Source organism: Catharus ustulatus, chromosome 15 (assembly GCF_009819885.2).
Source record: "Catharus ustulatus isolate bCatUst1 chromosome 15, bCatUst1.pri.v2, whole genome shotgun sequence".
NCBI lineage: Eukaryota > Metazoa > Chordata > Aves > Passeriformes > Turdidae > Catharus > Catharus ustulatus.
Window position 1 is genome coordinate 10,181,516 of NC_046235.1, and position 13,849 is coordinate 10,195,364.

Here is a 13,849-nt window from a genome sequence, read left to right on the forward strand (position 1 = left end):
TGAGTCTTCACACAAGTATTTGTTGCTGGCTGCATTTAAGGATTCATCCTTTTCATGTTGCCTATTTTAATGCATGTATGTAAAGCATGCTTTTTAGATGGATAATATAATGTGTCTCCAGGGACAATACATGGGCAGACTATTTTTTAATGCAAATAAATGGTGTATTCATCTGCCCACACAATGTAAAATGGATCATGAATGAATTAAACTGATGAGTTCACAACAAGCTGTGTATCTGCATGACCCTGCCCTCATGGCGCCCAGGTTTGATCCATTCAGTGTTCTCTGGGTGTACAGCCCTGACACCCATATTGGAGTTGCATGGTGATATTTCATTATATTATTCATCCAATTAAACCAATTTTGAGTTTGGAGCCCAGGATTTGCCTGGACAAAACTCTTGTGTAGCACACACCTGCCAGAAGGAGCTGTCAGGGAGAGCCATGGGTAACTTGGTGTGGAAAGGGAGCAGAGGGCAGAAAGCTACTCTAAAAATATATGATATAAATATATATGATATAAATCTATATCATAAATACCATGAAGATCAAGTGGGAAGTGAATATAAAGCTTGGGCCACTTGATGGCGCGCTCATTCCATGGCAGGCATGTGTTGCTCACTGGAGCTGCCAAGCAACCCCTCCCTGTCCTGTCCATCCAACACTGAGTCCAAGCCTGCTGTGCCACCAGCACACATCCCTTCGGCATGGGCAGCCCCACACTGCACAGCCTCTGGGTGATTTTGGGGTGACCCTGCCCTTTCAAAGGCTGCCCTGGTCTGGCAGCACTGGAGGCAAGCCCTGGACACACTGGCTAATCAGTGCATCACCCCATTAGCACTCACAGACAAACCACAAAAGCAAAGCAACTCCGAGCTGGAGCACAAGGGTTTCAAGGGTCACAGCAGCACAGGCCATGTGAAGGAGATCCAGCTGCCTCTGGGCCACTGCTGGTGACCAAGGACACCTCAGGGTTGGGACAAGCAGCTTTTGAGGCACAGCACTCTGTGTACCCCTCACTGTGACCAATCAGACCCCTGGGAAACGCTCAAGGCCAGACTGGACAGGGCCCTGGTTTAGTGGAAGGTGTCCTTGCCCATAGTAAGTGGGTTGGAAGGAGATGCACTTTAAGGTCCTTTCCAACCCAAACCCTTCTATGTCTCTATGATCCCTGCACATGAACACTGATAGACAGTTTAGTCTTGTTTTTGCAGTAGTGGGTGTGTGGCTGTGTCACCACTGAAAGAGGTCCAGTGATGCTGGGGTTGTGTGACACCACAGGGGGCCAGCCTCATGTTCCAAAGATGAGGGATGGCAATTAAAATTTATACACACAGAGACTTGACAAGTCTGTGTCTTGTGAATAATCTTCTGCATATTAGATCAGATGCATTACGTTTTGGAAATAATATCAGTATCATTATACACGGATAGAAATTAGAATCTCCAAAGAATTTTTCAGGGACCTGATGATAGGAGTTTAAAACAGCCTTTCCTGGGAGGCAGACAGACAGACACACATCTGATTCAGTGGGGCACTGATTACATAACTTGGTGATTTTGTCTCTGAATTACAAGAAAGAAAACCCCTGTGGCAACGGAATTCAGAATATGGACTCAGCTCCTTTGTCAGTGCTCTGACTGTACTGACCTGCCACATGCTGGAGTTGTAGAAGCCATCTGCTTGGTAGGTTGTTCAAGGTGTTTACAGAGCCCCTCATTTCTAAAATAAAGGCAGTAAATCCTGAAAATGTCAAAAAAATGAGAAGGGAGACCAGAAGAACCAGGGATACATACTTCTATGTGTTTGTTGCCTTGATTATGAAAGCATATTCAGACCCGTCATCCTTCAAGTAAGTCTGTAATTGCCCAACTTTCATGTCTCTAGTGGCATTCCAAATCTTACAACAGCCTGTATTACTTAATGAGATGTAGGCTGTTTTTCACACTTTATAAACTATTTAGTGTTGTGAAAGGAAAAAGTGGTACCAGGAGCTTATTTCCTTCACTGCAAAAAGCCCAATCAAACAGGAACCAATTTCCCAGTGAAAATCTGTTTTTCTAGCAAACAGACATGGATGGAGGTCTTTGGGGCAGGGAGGAGCTTCATGATGTCTATTGTGCACAGAGTGGGAAGAGGCTGGCTCTGCCCAGCAGTTTTAGCACCTACTGAAACCCTGCCTGTAAAGGTCTCTTCCAAACTAAATGATTTTATGATGACTCTAGGCCAGGCTGAGATTTTCTCACGCCTTGGAGTCCCTGCCTGGTGTTTCCCCACCACAAGGGAAGGCAAGATCACAGTCCACATCTCAGTTTCTCTTTTTCTGAGACAGAGGAGTAGGTGACGTCTTTTCAGGCATTAAGATCTATCTCTTTGGTTTATCTGAAGTTCTGTCATAGAGGTTGTTACGGTAGAGATTCTTCTCCTAGGCGTGGTATGCATGTCAGCCAAGAAGGCCACTGCCTGTCTTGTACTTGGGAAGAAAAGAGTAAACTGTAGAGCCAGAAAAATGATGAGATACAAGGAGACAAGTAGGAAGAAGTTCAAGCACTAAATTGAATGCAAGCTGCACAAGAACAGCTTCCTCTCTCTAAAGCCATCTTCAGTGATGCACAGACTGATCACCACCAGCTTAGATAAGCAGTGTGTAGAGAGAGTATCCTTCCAGAGATGGGCTCCAAAAGGAATAAAGCCATGAAGTGAGAGGAAATTTAAGTAGTCACACTGATTTTCAAGGCAGTTTTCCTAAACTGTAGATCCTGTGATAGCTCCAGAATTAGACACAAGTGGAGCAACCAACCTGTTAGAAGCCACTCATGCAGCAGAAGTGTATTTTTAAAGGGGTTTTAGAGGTCCCATGCGCTGTTTCATCGTAACATATAAAGTGCTAGATACATCGAGAAATCCTTGCTTAGAAAGGGTGAAATTCTAAGGCTACTGGGCTGTGCAACACCCAGCCTTTGAAGAAAATACAAAGGTCTTCTTTGAGTGATGGAGAAAGCAAAGGATAACCCTGAGTCACAAAGTGAAAGACTTGGAGAAACCATAACCTTGCAAGTGGGAAAAACCATGTTGAGACTGCCCAGGCACCAACACCTGCTCCATCAGCTGGCACCTGCATGGTCACCTCTGTGAGAGCACCAGGACTTAGCTGATCCTGATGGACTGCTCTATTCTCCCATGTTTCAAAACATTTTAGCAGCTTCACACACAGTATAGAAACACATGATACAGAAATCCTGCCAATTCTCATGGATAAGGGCCAACTTGTTCTCACTTATGCAACCAGGTGGGAAACAATATCCTTCCCTGCTAATTACTGCTTGATTATCCATCAAGCAGCCTGCAGGTGGATTTTCAGCGCTTCCAGCACGAAAAGTGAGCTGCAATGTGGGGCTGGCTTGTGAAAAGCTCTACCACAGCTATGGAGTGAATGTCTTGTGCTGTCTGTCTGTCCTGCATGGTCAGCCTCCCTCTGCATGCTGTGCTGAGTAGGAAATCCAGCACACAGGGTCATCGCACAGTGGGACAAGCAAGGAAGGGTGAGTGGACTTCTGATGTGAGAGCACTCAATGTTTCTCTTTCCTGGTATGAAAGCAGTCAGGCCACAAAACAAGACACTGGAAGAAAACACCAGGAAAAACCTTAAAATACAAGAGAACTAGTGACCTCTATGATCAATTCTTGCTGCCTTTTGCCTGCTTTTAGAGATAGTTGGTTGTGGGATGCGTTTTCAATATGCACAACACACAGCATGGCTGGCCTGTTGCTGTCAGGGCTTTTTTCTTTTAGATGTCTCAACTCTTGCTATATATCATTGCAACATGGAAAGCTTAGCTCAACCCAGGCCAGCTCTGGTATTGTGTATTATTGTGTGAAACAAGGAGGACTTGCAGCTCTGAAAGTCTTTCTCATGTGCTCTCCCCTCTCAGAGCTCCTGAGTGCCACTAGTGTTTGTTGATAAGCTTAAATAGTTTCAAATTAATCAAAACTCTTTTGAAAATAATGAGAGCTCCATTACCTACAGAAGCTAATGTGAGTCCTGAGGACATCCTGTGTCCATCTGCTAGGGCAGAGCATAGCATGTGGCTTTCAGGGAGTACACTACCCTCTTGGATTGGATTGAATCCGAAATGTTCCCTGATCTGAAATGTTCATTAGGATTTGATGCCTTTCTGTTTTAAGTAATCTTGCTATTACTATGCTATGTTTTACCCTTTCACAATGGCAGAATGCCCCTATTTTCCTTGATTACTGCATTAGCATATGTCATCTTTATCTAAGAGAAAGGAAAAAAATACTCCAAGCCACCTTATCTCTGGAAAACGAAACTATGAATAGCATCTCTTCATCTGCGGTCTTTGCATCTCTTCTATCTTGATCAGTGCACACAGCAAACGTAAAACAAAGTGGTTTGTTACCCGGGTGTTTTTCCTCTGCATAGAATTGGTTTTTTCTACATTAGAAAACCCAAACTTTATAGAGATTCTTAGAAACTCTATACTGGGATGCAAATTCTCTCATGAGAACTCATAAACTCTGGAGGTTTATGCAAACCAGGTTAAAATATCAATCTGGAAATTTGATGTTTTGTGCAGCATTTTTGATCATTCAACCTAGCATCAAAGTAAAGGCATTATAAGAAAATAAATATCCCAAAGTATTTACGCATAAACCGAAAATGTGCAGGACATTGGAGTCTCCAAAGGAACCAGAACAAACTGCCTGTAAGAGATCACAGAAATACATTGGAGAGTTTATATATTCACCTTTTCCAAATAATCTGTTCAGGGTTGGAATCTTAATATCCCATCATTTGAAAGCTGATGGTCTGCCCTGGTGCTGGCAGTACCCGTGGTGATGGAGCTCTCTACTCTGCTCCTCCACTGCGCTCTGCCCAGTGCATCCCTCAGCGGGCAGGGAAGTGGCAGGACATGGGGATACAGACACATCTGCTGCTGTGTGGCTCTGCCCCAGGCTGACCACACAGAGTTTCCCTACTCAGGTGTCCCCATGGCAACATAGGGGAGGTTTCTATGGGCTGTTCCCAGTACCTTTAAGGTTAGTGATCTTTATTTCATTTTTTTGAGCAATGGATGAAAAACTTTTATTTCCTCTCCACATTTTGGTCTGTGTTGCTGAAAGAGAGATGAAGGGAAAAGAGTGGATGATCAGCTACCTAGACATGAGGACAGAAAAGTAACCAGCAAATAACAACCAATTTGTGAAAATATGTTGCTGTAACTTGTCATAATGAATATTTTTTAAATATCAAAGCTAAATGTTTGACGATTCTATTAAAAAGTTAGTCTTTTTGCTTGGATGTCATCAGATATTAATTTCTACAGCCTTGAATCAGCCTTTAAATGCCAGAAAAGAACATAAGCTCTCTAAAGAGAAGCTGAAACTGGTGCCACTCGCTCCTGCGCCTCATCCACCTTGGCTCTAGCCAATTTGACTTCTGGTAATTTCTCTTTCACAGTAAATTGAATGCAGCTTCTCTGAGGACTCATTTAGCCTGGAGCAACAACAGTTTGAGACAGATCTCATTAAGCAATCAAATAGAAATGCAAAGATGTAGAGATAGTGCTGGCACTGCTGGTAGAGAGTGACCTTGGGCAAGGAGGAACTCCGGGTGTCGGGTGTCGGAGCAGCTCGGATGCAGCTCTGGAAGCTCTGTCATTCTGATTTCCACTTAGGAACAAAAATACAGACCTTGCCTTTTGGGCTATATGCCTGGGAAGAAGTTATCTGGTCTGCTCACTGCCAATGTCCATAATTACATTTTGTGTATGGAAAGGTCCTGATTAAGTATCTTGCATACAATTTATACCAATATTGCCTTAGTTTACAGAGCATGGCAGCTGCACTGAGATGTCACTCCTTAGGTGACCCTAGAGAGCCTGCTAAGTACATCAGATTTGGTAAAATACTTGCAAAGCCAGCACAGCAGTTGCTGGGAAACATGGGATTTCTAATGAACATATTTGCCTTAAAAACGGACACAGCAGAACTTCCTAGTTGTCACAAGGAGCCCCTTGCCCTTCTCTTCCATGACTCGTTACCATTTTCTTTGCTCAACCTTGGCTAAATCCAAGACACTTTTGAACTCTTTCCTTTAAAAAATGTAAAATCATTTCTTCAACCATCTGAGAAGCCAAGTGTCTCACAAATGTTACACACAATTTATTTCCCTCAGGGATTCATGCTTTAAACTAATTGAGGCTTTACTGGCTGGACAAACAGAGAGCACATGATCACTGATTTGCTTGGGCAAAGAGCAGTTTCCTCAAAGGTGATGTACCTGTAACACAAATCTCTTTATTGCTTTTTAGGGAATCACAACTCTCAATCACAAATCAATGCTTTTATTCCTTCTCTGACTGTCCAGTGCCCTGAAAGATTCCACTGCCCAGCTCACGGATGCTAGCCATCCCCAGGGTATATTTATACACTTGTTGATCCCTAACAGCCTGCTGTCAGCTTTAGCTTGCCAAGAGAGAGTCTCTGGCTTTTGCTAGGTGTTTCCTGGGGCCTGTGTGCAAGCTGGACCCTCCCAATGGGCTCTGCACACCTTCCATTCTGAATCACTTAGGAACAAATTTCAGTGCAAAGGCAGGAAGCATCCAGCCCAGAGGAGATGCTGGTGTGCAGGCAGGGAGGCAGGGGCAGGAGCAGCAGGCAGGTGCTCTGCTCCCCTTGCTGGCAGCAGAGCCACACTCAACCAGGCGAATCCATTGCTGGTTGGCAAATGCCAGAGAAAAAGCAACTCAGTTGCTTTTTAAATTGCAGCTCAGTGTTTTCTCTTTTCAGGACAGTTTCCAGAGGGCTCACAGTTATCCTTCAGCCAGACTGACTTGAAGAAATCTCAAGCTTTTGGAGGAGACCTTTAAGGCATAATGGGACTTATGGCAAAGGGAAGGAATGCTTAGAAGTCAACCCTGAGGATTTAAAAGAAATCTGAAGGGCTACCACTTGCTCTGCCAAGGTGCGCAACTTGCAAAAAGAAAAGTTCTGTGGCCAGGGAGGGCTCTCACCAATGCTCAGCTGTATTTGGAGAGGTCACCTGAGAGAATTTCCAAGTTAATACCATTTGGGTTCTCTAGGACTACTTTTGCATCCAATCCTTTCAGCTCAAAAGGCTAAGGGTGGGATGCAAGGCTGTGTGCACTCGGAGGGCCCCACGCTCAGCCGCACACTGCTGCATGTGCACTCAGCAGAGGTGAGATCATGGTCAACGACTACGGGACTGCTCTCTGGATGCAGCAGCTGTAATTCTGTGTGACAACTTGTCCAGGCACTGCTCCATGACTTCATCCATCTGTCTGTCTGCTCCACAGACCTCTGCACTGTTACCAGCTTTCCTTGAGCAAGGTCCTCCTCTGAGTCTCGGGGGAAGCCACCGCGAAGCACATCGGTTTGCTTTCTCACGAATTTTGGCAATGCTGAAACATTATTGTCTTTTTGCTTTCATGTAACTACAATTTACAAACCCCATATCTGGGGGAAAAAAAAAAAAAAAGCTTTGTAGATGCTTTTAACCATTGTTTCCTGCTGGGTGTGATGTCATAGTTGAAGTAATCACACTTCTGAGGAGGACTTGCAGATTTCCGAAGTACTAAAGTCACTGAAGTAGGTGACTCAATTCCACGTTTGATTTGTTTAAAAATGCTGTCCAAGCTACGGGAAAAAATAGTGGGCACCTAGTATCAGTTTTATAATTGGGTTTTTCCATATTAGAATGGGAATTTTGTGAAGACTCAATTAAAAGGAGTGTCCTCGTGTTCTTCTGTCACCCATCAGACTGAGTTGACATGAATGCCAGCATGCTGTCATACATACTCTTCTCTTGTCTGCTGCTCTCTGTGCAAGCAGAGTATTGTGGTGTCCGGGAAATTATCCGCTATACAGACTGCCTGCTTGTAAGTGGCTGTTTAGCACCTTAATTCTGAAAAATGCATGCAGGAGATGGTAATAAATACTGACTTCTCACTTGCTCTTCTTCCAGAACAATAGTTCTCCGAGTTGCCCACGTGGGCAGACAGCTATCAGTGTGAGTACATGACTTTTGAGAATATAATGAGACTAAAAAATCTGTACTTGTACGTTAAATGCTGGATGTTAACACTGACTCTTTCTGTTTTCAGTCATGCTCGTGTCTCCCCATTCCTAAGGTAAGCATATTTCTTTTTAAACTCTTGTAGATGTTAAAGAAGTTTGGTATTAACTGAGTTTAAGTTTATTCACTTTGCTCCTTATGTAACTTTTGCTTCCTATTATAAGGAAGATTTTAATATACCAATAGCAGCAAAACAGCTTGATGAATAGTGGTGGGGAGGGAAACAGAAGCCTTCCCACTACAGAGCAATCAGAATCAAGCCCAGATTCAGGCAAAAGTCCTCTGTAGGCTTGACTTGCATATCAAGAGATACAGGCTCTTGCTTTGAAAATCTCTGCAAGATTTGTTTTATGTGCCTAAAGTGAACCTGAGCCAGAGATGTCAGGCCTCAGACTTAGCTCTAGGTGTATCCAGCACTATTTCACTGTTTTAAGCCTCCTCAGATATGGTGAAGCCCCAGCTATACCTCAAAGAAATAACTTTTACAGTTTGAAGTTTTCTGAGAGATGGGACAGTAATTTCTTATGGCATACATGAGAATTCAGTGTTTTACAGTCCCCCCAAAGGTGTTTTACCAGTTTTCAATATATTGCAAAATATGTTGCATTTGACTGTGACATGCCACCACATTTAGGAATACAAATTTCTGCTTTCTGTGGAAAAACACAAAATGCATTCTAGGTTTTTCTAATGCCTTCTTTGTTGAACAGCGTGGACATGAACTGGCATGCTTTGTGGATGGAACCAAACACCTGATGGAAAACAATAAATCTTCCAATGTAGTAATTGAAAGGCTTCACTCGACTTTCCAGGCTCAACTGGATAGAAATCTCTGTAAAGTAAGACTTTCTTACTTTTCTACAGATCTTTTTTTATCTTTTACAAGGGAAAGGATTTTTTTCTTATAATTTAAACATTTGTAGATAAGTGTTTCATCAATTTCAGATGTGTTTTACTCACTTATATTGTGCAGGAACCAGATAAAACTGCAACGTGTGAGGAAGTGAAAAGCTTTTTAAGTTGGCAGAGCAAGAAGGGGGATGGGCTCTGCCCCACTGTGCCCTTTCTCTTCTCCAAACCCTTTCAACACAGATCTGTGGGAGAGGAGCTTTATTTAAATTGCTTTTCTATTTTCCTTTCTCAAAATGTGTTTTGGCATTAAATGATAATGACCTACCACTGGGGAATGGATGTGCAGGAGTTGCATGGCTGGAGCCAGGTGGGCAAAGCCTTCACTGATTCTTGGCTGTGAAATACAGCTGTGACCTGCAGCATCTTGCAACTCAGATGATGCTCAGGATGCTCTGGGTCCTCCTTCAGGTTCCTTTCCTGAGGCAGTGAAACATCCTTTATTTACATACTGAGCAAAGCTCTTGTGTGATTCAATGAGACACAGGAGATGCTGACAATGCAGTGTCTCCAGCTCCTTTAAGCTGCCTTCAAACTTGCAAGGAGGAATAGTTAGGGTGGCCTTGGGGCATTGTCACTGAAACTGGCCTTTGTCCCAGTCTTACCCAGCTCCTCATGGTATTTGCACTGTCTTCTGGGTTTAAACAGCCTAGTTTAAATTACTTCAGCTATAACTGACTGTATAAACTGAATTTATAGGATTTATAGAATCCACCTGCCACCTTCTTAGTCACCATGAAAAGCCACTCTTACACTCACTGCTCAAGGAACAATTCTCTAGGAATTATTTTGAAATCCTTGTGTAGCTTCAAATAATGTATATTTTCACTAGTTCATCTAAATTCTTTATTTTATTTTAAAATCTTTGCTAATCCAATCTTTGTTCTTTGTTCTTTGTTTCACAGAGACTGGCACATGGCCATCAATGCCAGTATGAGACCAAGGGAAACGTGACGGAATTTCTGGAAAAAATCCTGACAACCTATCAAGAAATTGATAAATTCAAATCTTAATGTTTGCTGGGGTTTTTTAAAAAATATTTTTAAAAATCTAAAGTCTTTGAAAATAACGGGGAACAGAAGAGTTATTTATTGTATTTATTGTCCACCTGGAATATAGAAGGTAGAAATAACCATTAGTAAATCAATAAAATTATAATTTACCTGAGCACAAAATGTATTTGAGTCTTCATTTTATGTTCTGCACTTGGTGAAAGGTTTGAACATCCTGTTATCATACCAGTAGGTGTCAAAATGCTTCTGCAAAGCTCCGGTCCAACAATTTCACCAATATGAGATGCTTCAGCAAAATTCACACTCTGCCCACTGTACAGCACAAGAAATATTTCTGGACTTGAGATGGAAACATGTCTTTTCTTTCTGCATCACTTATTTTTTGACAATACCTACACAGCATGAACAAGCCACTTCTTCCTTGCAAGGCTGCAGGTTTTCCTGCCTATATCCACTTTTTTTTCTTCTAAATATTTAGTAGTAGACAACTCACAAATATCTTAACTTACAAAAACAAGACCAAACCCAGCATTAATTACAAGCTCTTAATGGGGTTGTGCATTTGGAATGTGTTGTGGATAACTGTTTCTTTCTCAGTATTTAATGCTGGCTTTTTTTCTATAGTGCCATGAGCTCAGAAATGCTTCTCTATCACTTCTCATATCAACAGAAGAGTCAAAAACAGAGCTTTGTTGGAAAAAGAAACCAACCATTGTGTAAGAGAAGATGCTTATCTCATCCACCTATTCAAACCTAACCAACACCTTACTTAGATCTCTTCACAGTAGGGAAACCCCCAAATTCCAGATTTCATCTCTGCTGTGGCTCAGAGAGGAACAAAAGCAACATACCAGGGCCTTTGAGATGGAATATCCAAGGACTCATCTTCACCACCTCCAATTTAGTGGGGTGGATTTTTCCACCAGAACCTCCAGAAAGAGACACAAAGCATATAATTTCCTTTCTTTATTTCATTGATGGGATGGACATGTTTCTGGGATGACAAGCATGATCAAAATGCTCATTTACACTGTTGTTCTCAAGCTTCCCATTTGTATGGGCTTGGGAAAAAGACATAACTGACTTCTAAAAAATGCATCTGATACAACTATATAAAAGGAGTTCAACTTATGTAACATATCAGAAGCATTTTTCCATGTGTTTCTGCTGCCTGTTTAAAATACCATAAAGAAATAACAAATACTAAAATAAAAAAGACTATTCTCTGCTAACACCTATGAAAACAAGAAATAAAACAACTATTCCATCTTTCTCACAGTTTCATATGTTCCTATGTTTTCTATACCATTTGGGTCAGACAGGTCTTCCCTAAATAACCATTTGGTTTCTTGCATTCTAGCGCAAAGAAAAATCATCCACATCTCTGACAAATCAGCACAATGCTTATCTGTGCTCCTGGCCCTTATCAGAAGAAAAAGGTTCATTAACATTCATATGGAATCTGTGATGCTAGATCTCAAAATTCCAAGTATCGTCCACCAAACTGATATTCAGTCTTGTTAGTATTTTCCAAGTGCAAATCCAAGCTACTCCAGTCTTCTTGTGATGTTTTGCTTTGTGTGTGAAGCTCACCAGCACTATCTAGACAAACTATGTAGCAAGAGGGAAATCTGAAAGAAGCTGATTAATTTTTATAGATGACCAAAGACTTCCCAAGTCACAGACTGCAGACAGCAAGGAAAATTAAAATTCTTTGTCTAATACTTATATTATTTATTCCCAAATAAACACTTATAAATACTAATATTATTACAACTATAACATACATTATTATAAAGAAATATTTATTCTAATATTTATTCCCCAAATTATCTCATTAAATTTATGAAATACAGTAATGGTGAAATCGTGACACAAGCAAAAGATGCATAATAAATCCAGCTTTGTCCAGCATAAGGCTGGCAAGAGTGGAATATAGTCAGTCAATCTCCAGTCAAGAGACAATAATAAGAAACTCTTGCAGAATTTGAAAAAAACCCCTACTTGTAAACTGCAGAAGAAACATCTGCAAAATATCTACTGTCTGATGCCTCAGTTTGCACCTGTGTGAGAGAAATGATCCCTGTGTGCTTAAACCATTGAGTGTGGGATTGTGCAACCTGAAATAAGAGCTCCACTGCTGACTTCCACTGAACCCCTGTGAGCTGCTGCAAAGTGTTTGCTTGCATTGGTGACCTCCCCAAGCTCCTCTGAGTCCAGGAATGGGGCAGTCCTTCATCCTCATATATTCTGACCCTCGGCCTCCCCGTAGGCACATTCAGGTCTTCTCCCTGGGACTGTTGTGCCCCGCAAGACTTTGGAAGCCCAAGGTCAGGCTGTGGGCAGGGCTGGATGTCTCCTGGCAGGGCTGGATGTCTCCTGGCAGGCCAGAACATCTCTTCAGCTGACCCTGGGCCAGCTCCTGAGGGTTTTGGGACCCAGCGGATGCCCAGGGGCCTCATCTCTCTGTGTTTGGCTCTCAATAGGATTGCAAACTGACAGATGAAAACAAAAGGCAGCAATCCATTGAGTTACTTAATTACTGCAACAAGTACCTTATTCTGTTATCTCAATTATCTTTCTGTTGCAGCTCTCTAGAAGTATGTGTCATATCATGCTCTGATAGAGAGGATGTGGCCTAGGGCAGGGGGGACAGGGGAGGTGAAGAAGGTCAGACATTTTGTATGCAAGATAACTCGTCTGCACAAGTCAATTACAGTAATTTCACGATTATAAGCCGCACCATTTTGACTAAAATTTTGATCCCACCCCGGAAATGCAGCTTACACTCAGGAGTGGCTAATATGTGAAAAATTTTCTGAAATTTCCAACCCAGAAGTGCCAGCCAGGGTGCTGAGCCGAGCACCTGCCAGTAAAACCCGGGATTGCACGATTATTACAAGCTGGTTACTCTGTTGCGCGGCAGGTGGAGGTAGGCTCCGGGGAGGAGGCAGAGGGCTCACGCCTGCCAGCCCCGCGGCCCGGGGGGGAAGGCGGGGGGCTCTGTTGCGGGAGCAGGGGGCTCCGTCTCTGCCTGCCACTGCGGGGCAGCGCTGGGCCGGGGCGATGGAGCGGCAGCCCCAAGCGGACCGAGCCCGCCCAGTCCCGAGTCGAGCCAGTAAACCCCGCGATTCTGTTACTAAATGGCAACTTTGTTGCACGCGAGTCCTCGCTGCGAACAACAGAGCGGCTTATAATCAGGTACAGCTTATGTATGGACAAAGAACGAAATGTTGCCGACACCCGGAGATGCAGCTTATAGTCAGTGCGGCTTGTAATTGTGAAATTACTGTATGTTGTGGAATAGATTGATAATCAACAGTGATTTTGGGAATCACCCCTCCTTCCAGCAATTCAAACATGCCCAGGAATTCATGGCAGGGTTCATGCTTGTTTTCAAGTGTGCACAGTTCAACACTTACCTTGTTTCTACACCTCACATCAGATACAAGAAACTTGGAGACAAGGTAGACAAATCACTTTATGATTTCAGAGAGAAAAACACTTGTTAACTGAGGATGCAGGGTAGGAACAGCTACTTTCTGCAAACTGGAAAGTAGCACCATTATCTGTGTACAAAGCATCTCTCTTTTCAGGAATGCCTGTTCAGGAGAATTCCATGTTGGACATACACAGACCAGTTCCATATCATGTACCACCACAACTGTAGTATTTTCCTCATTAGCATGAAGTAATGCAAAATTGTATGCTGAGTGACTCAAAGGCACTGGAGGATCTACTTAGCTCTTCAGCAAAGAGGAATTCTCCCAAACCTGCTACAGCAGCCAGCACACAACTTTTTCTT